Source organism: Falco naumanni, chromosome 1 (assembly GCF_017639655.2).
Source record: "Falco naumanni isolate bFalNau1 chromosome 1, bFalNau1.pat, whole genome shotgun sequence".
Lineage (NCBI taxonomy): Eukaryota > Metazoa > Chordata > Aves > Falconiformes > Falconidae > Falco > Falco naumanni.
In genome coordinates, this window is record NC_054054.1 from 85,264,135 (window position 1) to 85,277,163 (window position 13,029).

General features: G+C 42.4%; 1 protein-coding gene across 1 annotated transcript in view; it reads right to left on the reverse strand.

The window, feature by feature from the left end:
- The window catches only part of GALNT9 (polypeptide N-acetylgalactosaminyltransferase 9), a 323,797-nt gene that overhangs the window by 265,852 nt on the left and 44,916 nt on the right, over positions 1 to 13,029 (reverse strand). The gene's annotated exons all lie outside the window — the stretch shown is intronic.

The window sequence follows — 13,029 nt, forward strand, 5'->3', positions numbered from 1 at the left end:
AGAAAAATAATGTATTTTCGTCTTCTGTGGTACCAAAAAAAAAAAAAAAAAAGTGAGGTTTTTTCAACACACATCTAAAAAGGGAGTTTTGAAGCTTTGAGAGACAAATGTCTCATTTTAAGATCTCTACCCTCTGAGGGTATGGAGGACAATCTCAAGAGGCATGAAGGGGAGAGAAACAAAAAAAAAAAAAAAAGAAGAAGAAAGAAAAGAAGAATGAATAATGATAGTCAGCTCTTTCTGTCCAAATCTGTCACTTGCTATCACAGCTAGACATACCTCCCCTGTGCTTCTGGGATCACAACTCATTAACCTGAGGTTCATGTATGCCTAAGGTAATCAGTGTTTTGCAGAGGGTCCATAGAGTACACAGCACAGATTACCATTTTAAGAAAGGAGCCATTTGGAAGCCTATTTCTGAAACAGATGCGAACCGTCTTTCCCAAGGCTCACAACACGATGTCCTGGCATCTCCTTTTTCACCAAACAGATGTCCCCAGGAACAGTCTCCCAGTGGTACTGGCTGCAAAGTAGACCTGGGCAGATACATCACTGATTCAGCCTCTGCCAACAGGGTCTTGTAGATTCCCTGGTAGAAATGAGGGATCACCTGCCCTTGGGACTAGTTTCATTAACAGCCAAATCTTGATATAGCTGCACCAGTGCAAATCTCTGGAACAGACATCTGGGCCATTTACCCAGCATGAAAACAGGGAGTGCTACCCTAGTGGAAAACTTGCAGCTTACAAAAGATAAGCACAGCTAACATGGGTAGTTGAAAAATGAGAGTTGGATGGTAGACTCCCATTTCAGAAAAGACTCTCAGGGGAACACTGAAGTGGAAAAAACATATGCCCTTCCTTCGTATCAAATTCTTGCCACTCTTGAGTGTCAGAAAAGGGAGCTGCATAGGTTAGTACAATGTATAACTCTTGCATCAACAGTGTAGTATTTTAGAATTGTAAATGTAACTGCAGTGCATGTGAAGATAATGACATCAAAAAGTGACACTGAAAAAAAGGGTGGTTAATTGGCTCTAGATGGCATTTACAGAGAGCAGCTAATCAATATGCCAGATAATCAACACAAGGCAAATTTCACCACTGTCGTTACTACATTCATTATCAGTGGCAATTTTCTCACTTTGGACAACGGAACTTACTTTTGCCAGTGTCACCTCCCAGTTCTACTGTACTTAGAGATTAGTACTGTGAACTTTATGTTTCCAAAATACTAACCATATCCTTCATGCTTTTCTGTCCATTTTTCCCTTCTCCATTTGTGCCTTAACAAACTTTCTAGAAAAAGTCCACTGATGCTTTAAGGTTATTCTCAGTGCATACCAGACAGTCCTTTCTGCAGATATTTGTCATTTAAATATGTAATTCTCATTTTCAACTTTTAATTGTAAGAACTTTGCAGCAACAACAATTTTCAGGATACATGATTGCAAAGAAGATCACAGAATCATAGAACAGTTTGGGTTGGAAGGGACCTTAAATATCATCTAGTTCCAACCCCCTGCCCTGGACAGGGACACCTTTCACTAACCCAGGCTGTTCAAACTTCCATCCGTCCTGGCTTTGAACACTGCCAGGGATGGGGCATCCACAAATTCTCTGGGCAACCTGTGCTAGCATCTTGCCACTCTCACAGTAAAGAATTTCTTCCTAATATCTAATCTAAATCTACCTTCTTTCAGTTTAAAATTGACTGCTACTATACTGCAAATAAGTGATAGTCAACCCAGTTAGCCGTTTCTAGAAAAACTTGATTTCTATCTTTATTAGCTCCACTATCTGCTTATAAAAGGGAAAAAAAATAATTCTACTTAGGAAAAAAAAGGAGGTTGGGGGGGTGGGAAAGTTTTCCCTTTTGGCGCTGAATTTCTGACCATTAGAAAAATAAGTGTTGCAGAAATGATCTGTGCCATGCAGAGTATTTTAATGTAATGGGCATCCTCTAATTTGTACTGTGGGCACTTTAATCTCTAGGATGTTAAAAGCTAAATTGCATAGTAAGATAGCAGAAGCTAGGAGATCACAGAAGAGTCTAAGACCTGTTTAGGTTTTTTCTACCACAATGGAGCAGCATTTTTCACTCCTGCTCAGTATTTGTCATCCATTAAATCTGCTTAGGAGGTTAGTCCAGCAGTTCATACATACTCCATCTGGCTTCACAGAATCCTGCATCCCTCAGTGTCTAGTAAAGCCAAGGAAATGGAACAGTGAATAAACTGTGTTGCCTCAAACAGCACAGAAACACAAGTAATGATGTTACATCCATTTGAGTTTACCCTCTGCAGTGCAATGTAAAACGGGAATGAGTGGTTTATGATGCAAAAATTGAAATGATGTATTTGTAGTTCCCGTGTAACAGCTCAAAGACACTTTTACCTTTACTGAGGAATTATAATCCCCTCGTGTATCAATCTCAGGGCAGCTCATTGAGAATTCTTTTTTAGCATTTGGCCCTGTATTCAGCAAGGCTGCATAAGCCAAACAGTGGGGAACATGCTGCCAAGGGGGTAACGAATAGGCCATACTGTATTTTAATTATGGAGAAGAGAACAAGGTATTGTGACAGATGATGGCAGGTTGCATTGATGGTTTCTTTGATGGAAGCCTGTCTTAGTGAATGAAGTGTCTTTCAGTACAGCAAAAATAATGAGCTCCCTAGTGTAGGCTCAGCTATTTTTAAGAAACCATTTTCTTTCTGCTCCACAGTTATCAGCCAAGCTACACCAATCCTTTCAAACACGGCTCAGGGTAAAAAAAAAAGCATAGCTGGAAATGCACGGCAGTCCAGCCTATCATTATGGATAATGAAACAAACTGTGCCGAGTAGCACTTAACTCTCTGATTTAGAAATCCCACAATTTGATCAACAAGGCCCTTTACTGACTATGCAGCCGTGCAGTCACAGGCAGCACAGATTTCAAATGCAGACAGGATTCACCCCGTGGCATCATCTTCATTAACGGTCCGATTCACCCGGTACTTTCTCCTGTATGTTGCCACCCTGAGCCCCTGCCACAGCACCTGGCTCCATCAGGGCACCTTCACAGAGTCTTTATGCTCTGGATTTTTGTGCTGGGTTCCTGAATCCTGACGCCACAGCTCAGCTTTCCGCCCCAGTTACAGCCTTCTCACAGCTTATTTAGGACTGCCCTTCTATTCAGGGATCATCAGGCCCTCCTGGCTGTGATTCCTTTAGAAAAACTTTACAAGAAGGCTCTCAACAGATCCTGTTTCCCCCTGGCCTATCTTAAACCATGCAACAGGACATCAAGTATTTTATGTAACATACAGCATCATGTATCCACAGCTACATTTCCCACAGATGCCAGTGCTAAGGAGATACAATTTCTGGTTACTTTTAGCTAGGAGGGGTGAGCATTTGTTGTCCTAAAAATCAGATTTCTTCATCGATAGGCCAAATATAACCCAGAGCAAAGGTGACAGTGTTGTACGCTAGCAGAAAACAAACTAATGCCAATGCCAGGGCAAGTGTTTCTAAACAACTGGCAAATTTATAAGCAGACAGGAGGAGGAATAATTAAGCATTGAAATGAATACTGACCATAATAAAACAGGCTAATAAAATGAACATCTCCTTCTAATTATGAGAAGAACCTAATTTCTGGTAATAGTATAGCCTTCATTAACCACTACAAAGAAAATGCAGTGGTAAATTAAAACAAATACGAAAGTTAGAAATCAGAAGTAATATTTTCCTGGAGAAAATAGGAGGGATTTCCCCCATTCCAAACCCTTAAATATAATGGATACCCTAAAATTATTCTGAGCCTAGTTCTCCTCTGGAATGAATCAGCATTGTTGCAGTAACTTCAAAAGCAGGAGAAGTACAAGCTAGACACCTGATGCTGAAACTTAAGGGGGGAGGAGGTGGGAAGGTCTTCTCTACTATCATTAATCTTTCATGAGCCGTCTCCGATTCCTGCAAATTTATTCATTATTTGAAAGTATTTCCCAACTAGTCAGCATGAATCATTTCCAGACTTTGGGCAGTTCACTAAAATGTCCATTTCAGCAGCATGCAATTTGAGATACGCAGTTTTGTAGCACATTTCTGCTTCTGCTTTGCCACCGGAAATGGTTCAGCAGGGATATAATGACAAGGAGACAGGCAGCGCACATCCAGCACAAGCTGTTATATTTCAGGAAATGGGGAACATTCTTCAGGGAAACCAGACACAAAGATTAATTACTTCTACCCTGCAAGCATCCTCAAATAGCATAAGCAAATTATTCATCAGTATAATTGAGAGGGATGTGGTGAATTCAGTTGCACCTTTCAGTCAAAGTTGGAACCCGTTTTCAAAGTTCTGGCCTTGGTACATGAATGACTGAGTACAGCTCCATTAGCCTGAATTATAATAAAAAGTAAGATTAGATTATAAAACTAATTCTTAATTAATTATAAATCTCTCTCACAATTCTCTACTTCTAACGTACATGAAGTCTACAAAGAGATGGCCAAATAGCTATGTCCAAGCCATGCTTGCACGACCCGTGTCCACCTGCAGGACAGCAGCTCTACATCCCCCTGGGAGAGTAACTCCAGTTAAAGCCTGGACACAGAGTGGTAGTTCTCTGCTCCCTGCACAGAAACCAGGAGCCCACAAAAGTTATCAGAATTAACTGTATTTCCCATGAGTCAAACCTTGTTCATGTATTTCAAAAAAAGTAAAAAAGGAAGGAGACTGTGTCTGCCTTCAACTGCCACTCACCAAAGACGTATGCATTTATTTATTTGAAGGAAAATCTCCTATAGCCCCTGCCCTCTACAGAGGTCTATCCTATAGACTGAAATTGCTGAGCCTGAATCTTTCTAACCAAGTCAGCCTTAGGCATCATTTATGGAAAATAATTAAAATTTAGAGAAAGAACCAAATATCTCTAACAGAGCTATTAGGTAGCCTCAGCTCCATGTAGTGGCATTCGTAACTACTGTAACTTTAAAAAGAGCATTGTTCCTTTAACCACAGCCTGGGCACCTCAGGAATCATGCGCATCCTGCTGCATTTTGGCACAAAATCCTTTCCAAACAGTAAAGAAATCACCAGGATCTCTTTGCTGGTCAACATTTGGTCCAACCTCAGTTTTAATGACTAAGTCCGTGAGGGCATGCTACATTACACATCCTGTATTTCTTGTAAATACCTCTTCTCACATACTTTGTGTAGGGTAAGAATTTCATCATCCATGACAGAGACTGAAGCCCATGAACAAACCCAGCACTCACCTGAATTCTTTCACTCAGTTAAGACCATTCACCTACCTGACGATCCAAGCCACTCAAGCTTGATGGATCGCAATCCCCACCACAGGCAGAACGGGATTTACTTCAAGTACAACCAGGACTCAAGCACGTCAAAGAACCGCCACAGGATGCTGAGCAGTATCGATAGCTGATGTCTTCGTGCCTGTCATTTCTGACACGGTGCAGGCATCGGTCAGAGCTGGCAGCATCCCAGTGCTGCAGGGGAGAGACTTCGACAAATCAGCCTGGATTGTCTTGAATTAGAGTGGACTGATCTTTCTCTATGGTCCTGAGGACAACATAAGAAATTCAGGCTGTACATCCTGAAATAGAATTGGAAGTAAATATGAAATGGGTTCCCAGGGGACCAAGTAGCTTACACACTTGGACTTAGCACTTTTTTCCAGCTGACACATCCAAATAGTGCCTGATGCTGAGTGCAGGTAAAAGTTTCTTCAGTATTCAAAGATCCCTTGATTGCTGTTAAAAAGCCTAATCCAAAGCCTCCTCCCTCAAAGCCAGCAACTGCCAGCCATTCGAGCCCTTTACTCACTTCCAGTGGATCAGGGTGCCGGACTCCACAGGGTCATTTCAGGATCTGCCACTGGAAGGTGCTTCTCTTGGCATTGGGTAACCACTCCATTGGCCCTCACGAGGCAGATCCCTGCCGCCCTGCCCCAGCGGTGGGGTGCAGTGCAGCGGCCTGGGAGAAGGCCCTCCTTTCGCCCGCACGGACCCATCCCTTCTCCTCACTAGCACCAGCGCTGCAGCGAGCCCTGGCTTTCCCCTTGAGAGGGCTGCCATGATTAGCGTGTTCGGAGGACTAAACTCCAAACATAATTAACTGCATAAATGCTAAATAAGCCTATAGAATGGCGCTGGCTGCTGGCGCCCCGGCAGTAGCTGCAGGGCTGCCCCCCTGAGGCGGCGCTGGTTCTGGCCGGTTCCCGCCGCTCGCGCGGCCCCGCTGAGGCGGCGCAGGTTCCCGCCAGTTCCCGCTGGGTTCCCGCCGCAGGGCAGAGCTGAGCCCCGCCGGGAGGCTGCGGGCACCTCGGGGAAACACGCTCAGGAAAGGGCGAAACCCGCACAGCGTGAGGAAAACAGTGTGAGGAAAACAGTGTGAGGAACGGCCCTGCGAGCACCCGGCGGGAGGGGGGCAGCGGGAGGGGCGCTGCAGAGCCCCCTGCAGCCACCATAGAGAGAAACATGGTGGCGCAGGGGAAGGGGCGGCAAAGAGGAGCTGCTGGGGGGTGGCCACAGCCCCCATTCCCTGTCCTCCTGCACTGCTGGGGGAGACAGAGCAGCTGGGAGCACAGGTGAGCCTAGGAAAAAGGATGGGTGGGAGGGAGGTGGTGTTTTAATTTATTTGTTTTCCACTAGCAAAACCTATTGTAATTGGCAATAAATTAATTTTCTCCAAGTTGAGTTTTGTCCATGACAGTAACTCTCTTTTGAATCGACCCACCAGCTTCTTTATCTTATTTTCTTCCCTCTCCTTCCATCCTGCTGAAGAGTGAAAGAACAGCTGAGTGTGCAGCTGGCCAAGGTCAACCCACCACAAGAATATATCAAAATCTACTGCTTATTCTTATTTATTGCAGATAACGGATTTTAGATGGTGAAGGTTTTCTGAAGTTGGGGAAAATAAGGGAGGCCAGCGGCCAAGTGTGCTGCAGGAATTTCCTTGAGAGCTCAAGATGTTTTACAGAGATCACAGATCACATTATACCTAGCTTTGTGGGGGTCCTCAGGGCAAAAATGAGAACAAAATAACAGCATCCTTGACCCTATCTAGTCACATTCTTAACATACACAGTTCTATAACTGCTAATGGCCAAACATTTGGGGTGTAAACAATAAGAGTTAACACATGTGGTATTCCCTTGACAGACTTGCAGTGGGGAAATAGAGTCCTGTTATCTAGCTTTGGCTCAGGCCTCCTTGGCATCCAGCTGTCAGGAAGCACAGTCAAAACACACTTGGGTGGAATGAAATTTTCCCCAGTTCAGTCTTCAGATGCATTTCCAAACTTTCCCTTTGTCAAAGTAAACCAATGCTGTATGTGTTCGCAAAGCTTCAGCACTATGGAATGGAAAGTAGAGAGAAGAAAAAGAAAAGCAATACTAGAAACCATATTATAAAGGAAAAACAGTGCTTTGTGAAACAGAAGATTTTTTTTTTTTAATGTTAGAACATGGGTTTAGGTGAAGAGCTACATTAATCTTACATAGGATGCATGATTAATCGAGGAGCCAATGCTCTTGCTGGTCAGTGGGACCAGCAGAGGCACAATGGTGTCGTTAGGTGACAGTGTTACCACCTGATACATGTACATTTTCGGTCCTGACAAATGCAGCTTAATGTTCCATAGGACATGAAAACAAATGAAGAACAAGCTACACTAAAGTCCAGCAACAAAGTGAGCGTGGAAGAAGCACAGATATTGCAGAGTAAGAGAAAACAGCATTTTAAAGGTAAATTCAAGTTTGGAGTAATAAAGTGTGGCTGGCACAGCTGTTGCTCAGTAAATTCATTGGCACAACTGACACCCAATGCATTATCATTTATAACGTGATGGTGCCAATCTAGATGGAGAACCTGCCTAAATCAGGTTGGGATCCTGAGCACTGAAGAGCTCCACACAGTGAGAGACTCAGGTAATGAGACACAGCTGCCATGTCATGCTGAGAGACAGGGATGTTGCTGTTGTCAATAGAAAAACCTTACTTTAAGATATGTACTGGATGGCTCTGCCTGGGGATGTTCTGGTTTTGTTGTGCAGGATCCCATCCCTACTTTGATTTCTTCATCCCTTAGCTGGGCTGAGACACAGCATGATGAGAAAACTGCAGCCTGCAGGGGAGACAGGAGCACAAGGCCTTCAAAGCACAGCTTCCACCTGGCTCTGCAGGAGTGAAGTATTTCTGTTCTGGATGATCAGGACTTCAGAAATATTTTCCTCCATTTTCCAAAAGGTAAATTTTGTTTTTAAACTGAGATGTTGTCAGTGTTGTCTATGGAGAGAAACAGCTGTGCTCAGACCTTTGCCTTTCTCTAGCCAAGCATTCCTATGACCCAGAGCTGCAGCATCAAGGAAGCCATAGAAAATGAAAGGTAATGCTGTACTTTTTAAGCCTTGCAATGTGCTGGGGAGGCAGGTCACCTTTGCTATATCGATCACCAGTGAGAGCTATGTTCCCTGGAAGGGAGGCAATTCTGCTGGCAATTGAAGAACCCTGTATCTGTGTATCTATTTCTAAAACAACTACAATGCAGATGCCAGAATATTTGTTTGGAGCAGTCACCGTATTATAAAATTTGCTTTGTTGATGAGAAAGCAAGTCACACCCTAGCTGCATGCTACATAGCTTAAAGAATTTCTCTAGTCACCACTGGCCCCTGCATGCTGTTCCTTACTATCATGTAACAGCACAGTGACTGCTGACAGTGTTTGTTCCTACTGCTGCACAAGTTTCAAAGCAAAAGACAACTGAGCCATTTAACCTGATTTTTTTCTTACTTATATCAATCTGATCCTGTCTCCCACCACACCTGTGGCACTATTCCCTCCAAGCTCAAATCTGCAGGTGTAATTCCTATGAAGCTTTATCAATAGCTATTAACTTCTTTCTATGAGTTTCTAAGCCTCCAATTGACTACTAGGCAACAGGATTCATCACTGCTTCATGTCCTAATACAAAAAAATATTGCCTGTGTCACTTTGCAAATGCTTCAGCTGGCCCTGGCTCCACTCTTCCTGAGCTGAATCCTTTAAAAGTTGTTGATCATGCGTATAGATCTTCTGGCACATGACCAAAATTCTTCTGTACAGTGTTAAAGTCTGTCCAGCTGCCAAGCCCCCTTTCCACGTACACGTAAATAAATGAGCTGCTGAGAGCATTTTCAGCCTGTTGTCACTGTATTGGGTATTCCACACAGAGAAAACTGGAGCAGCCACATACAACTCACATTTTTATTTAATATGTATCAATGCCAACCAGTATCTAATGGATGTAATGATTGAATACTGACAAGCATATTTTTCCAGCCCAGTTGTCCTTTGGCAATAATGCCTGACCAAGATTGATGACTCTAATACCAAAGCAGGCAGTTTGTTTGTTTCTTCTATAGGCTTCATTTTTCAAATAGGCTCAGATTTCCCCTCCCTCCTCCAAAGAAAAACGGAATGGAAAATTGTGATGACTACTGAGACACTTATATGAGTTCAGTTGCTGTTTCCTCAGGCCACCAAACCACAAAGGTCAGATTCACTAACGTGCTAACTTGGTTTATTCTAGCATAATTCACATGGTTTTATATCAGTATAAAACTGGTCTGTCACAGTGACACATGCAGCTCCCCCGGTGAGGGATTTAGCTACTGGTGTGGAACGAAACCTGAGCAGGTCTGATCGGATCTCAACAGGCACATTTCACACATACTTATCAAGTGCCCACACAAGATTCAAGGCAGTTTTCAAGAATAAAAGAAGAGTGTCAGCAGCGCAAACAAAAAGAACAAACCAGACTCCACATGCAAGGCATGGTTTTCCTTTTTATACTGTCTTTAGAAGTCAGCAGCAGATCCCAAGGACATTTGAGAACAGCAAGAAAACATTGACATGCAAAGCTGAGCTAGGAGCCTTTTTACAGCAGGGAGCAAGACCACAGTGTATGTGACGCAAAAATAAGACAGAGTTTGCCTTGCCTAAGGAGAATCCACTGGGAGGCAAAGTACACTGCTGAATGCTACAGATGGCAATTACCTAGAAAAAGAACATAGGAAATGGGAGAAAGCTCTAAAATAGGAACTCGATGGTGTATTTTGCTCTCTAAGGAGAAACCTGGCAATGTTTTTTGTAGATCAGTTCTGTGTTTTTAGCAAGAGCAGTTTGGACCTGGCCTACTGCTTAGCTTTGTTGTTGATCATGTAATTTTTTATATGCTTTTTACAAAGGAGTCACCTGTGTTTTGAGGTACGTTTGAAAAATGAAGACACGGGTCTTGCTCTTTACTGCCATAGCAGATCCATACAAGAGAGATCCTTGAGGGCTGGACACAGGAACATATCTGCTTTTCCTGAACCCTACCCATGGCAGAAACTGCTGTCATGTCCCACTGGTGTAATGATGGTGCCACTGTGGCCAATGTAAACTGAACAGCAACAACAAAAAAAAGGCAAGGCAGGGGACTGTCTTCCATGAGCCTCTGAATACTGCACAGTGAATGTGCACAGGCTCAGAAACCAGCTGCCTCTTTTCCAGCTCCAGTCAAGATGCATCACATATAGAGGCAGAATTTCTTGTAAGCCATAAGCAGAAATAGCCTCTCTCTAAAATTTTGAGTCCCATTTATACGAGATCTTAGAAAGAAGTAGTACTTGTACTTCAGAGCCAAAGAGAAAAAGCAATTGTAGAGATGAGTCCCCAGAGGGATCTTTGCTCATCCTTAGCCTAGAGAACTTACTAGTCTATTACACTGTTCCTCATTTGAAACAACGTGTGACATATAGGAAAGGTTATATAGGGCTGACCAACAGCAGAAAGTGGATTTTACGCTGAATTAGGTAAGGGTAAACAGGAGCCAGCAGCTGTGTTATACAGTAGATCTATACTATAATGATCCTGTACTCTTCTTGCAAATCCTCTCCTGAATGAAGCACCACTACACTTACATGCCTGCAAAAGCTCACACAATATCACTACAGCACGCATCTTCAAATAGAGATTCATTTAAGTTTTGAAGAGACAAGCAAGAGATTTCATTCATTCTTGATGACTTTGAGGCATGATTCTCAGCCATGCTTCCCTGATACCATTATGAACATTTTTCATACAACCCACAGATTCTACCCCGTTTCTTTGCCTCAGTTTCCCCTCCAGTTCCCCCAATGTTTGCTGAAAAGTCCTTGATCACCTCACAATCCTGTAATCAAAGACTACAGATTAGACAGAGGCAAATTATAAGGTCTGGATGGAGTGTAAGGACATTTGGTAAATGTCATTCAGAAAACACGAGCCACAAAAAAAAAAAAAGATCCCAGACATTCATTGCTCTGATCACCCTTTGCTCTCAGCAATACCTACACCTAACTCATCTGCTTCTTGTTTGCTTCTTATTTTATTGGGAGGTTTTTCTCAGAGCAGAGGTGCCTTTGAGCAAAGGTGGATCAACCAAGAACAAAGTCTTACTTGAGCAGAATCGGAGAGAGGTTAAATATTTGGAAAGGGGGACATCAAAGTAGGGGATGCACCATTAAAATATAAATAACAGAGTACCTTATACAGACTGGAAATAAAAACAAAGCAAGCACTTGCTATGTTATGGATTACTCTAGTGAACAGCGATAGAAACATCATGATGGGCATCATTATGTGTCCTTCACAGACACATAGGCCACATGTATACTTACGCAACCACATTTGTACACAGATGAAACTTGAATTTTAAGGATTGAAACCAAATTGACAACTATATTAATAACAATACTAAACATGAATTTAAGTACAGGATCAAAAATCTCCTGTCCTAGAATCCACAGCAGTTGCACCTAATGCTAAGCCCAGATACCTTTCAAAAATGTCATAAAAGTTAACGTAGTTTTCTTTACTACATTACAGGATCATTTTGAGTGGAATCAGTCTCAAGACTGCAGATGATAAACTGTAAGTGTAAATGCTGTACAACATCCTCCTGAGATGGAGCACTGTGCAGTACTCCCACGAACATTCCATGCAAGGAAAGAACAACTGACCGCTAGATATCTTTCAGGAACATGATTTGCTGACATTTGTGTTTGAACGCTACAATAACTTTCAATGTTCTCAGGTGCTGTTCACAGCAAAGGATACAAGTAACTCCTAAAAACAGAGAGGGTATTTTCCTTGTCTTTAGCAAAGCAAAAGCTAGTCCAAGTTTTCAAAAGAAGCAGATACCGATTTGATTATTTTTTGCAAACTAAAAATGGCATTGTCACTAGCTGCATTTTCTCTTTTTTTTTACTCGCTTGAGCAGATAGATCACTTGTACCTGTAAGATTCTGGGTTTATTTCCAGCTTGGAACTGCGGCAGGGTGGGGAGAAAGCACTTCCTTCATATCATGATAAAAGGCATAGTCACAAAACATCATAGTTACAAAGAGCTTTGTATACCATGAACTTCAGCTAATTCTTAATAATTCATGTGTATAACACATGCCAAGGGCAGAAAAGGGATTAACCACTTCAATAGGTCTACTTTTTAATTTGTAACCTGGATCAGACAAAACTTTGCCTGGAAGCTCTCCTTCCCCAAGTGCATCTACAAATTTGTTGCTAGCAAAACATTACTGCCCACGCTGTAAATAGCCCAGCTCTGTAAGAATACAGATAATTAGCATCTGCTGTAATGTTTGATAAAAATGTAATGGTACAAGAACATAAAGAGACTCACAAGTCACTGAGGAGAGTGACTTGGATACGGTCCTGCAGTGCTCTGGTCAAAAGCAAATGCATGAAAAGAGACTGGAGAAAAAGAACTGACTTTTGTCAGCTTAGGTAGAAGTAAGGAATCAAAAGGACTAGAGAGCAGCACAACGCTTTCAGGGAGCAAACTGAAAACAGAGTCTTGGTATTTGAACAGTTAAATATTAAGCAGAGGCTGAGCCACTACTGATATTTTCAATTCATTCAATACAAATTTCCAAACAAATGTAGTCAAGAAAATACAGATGAAACAAAGAAATCTTTCTGCTTATCAAATGCAT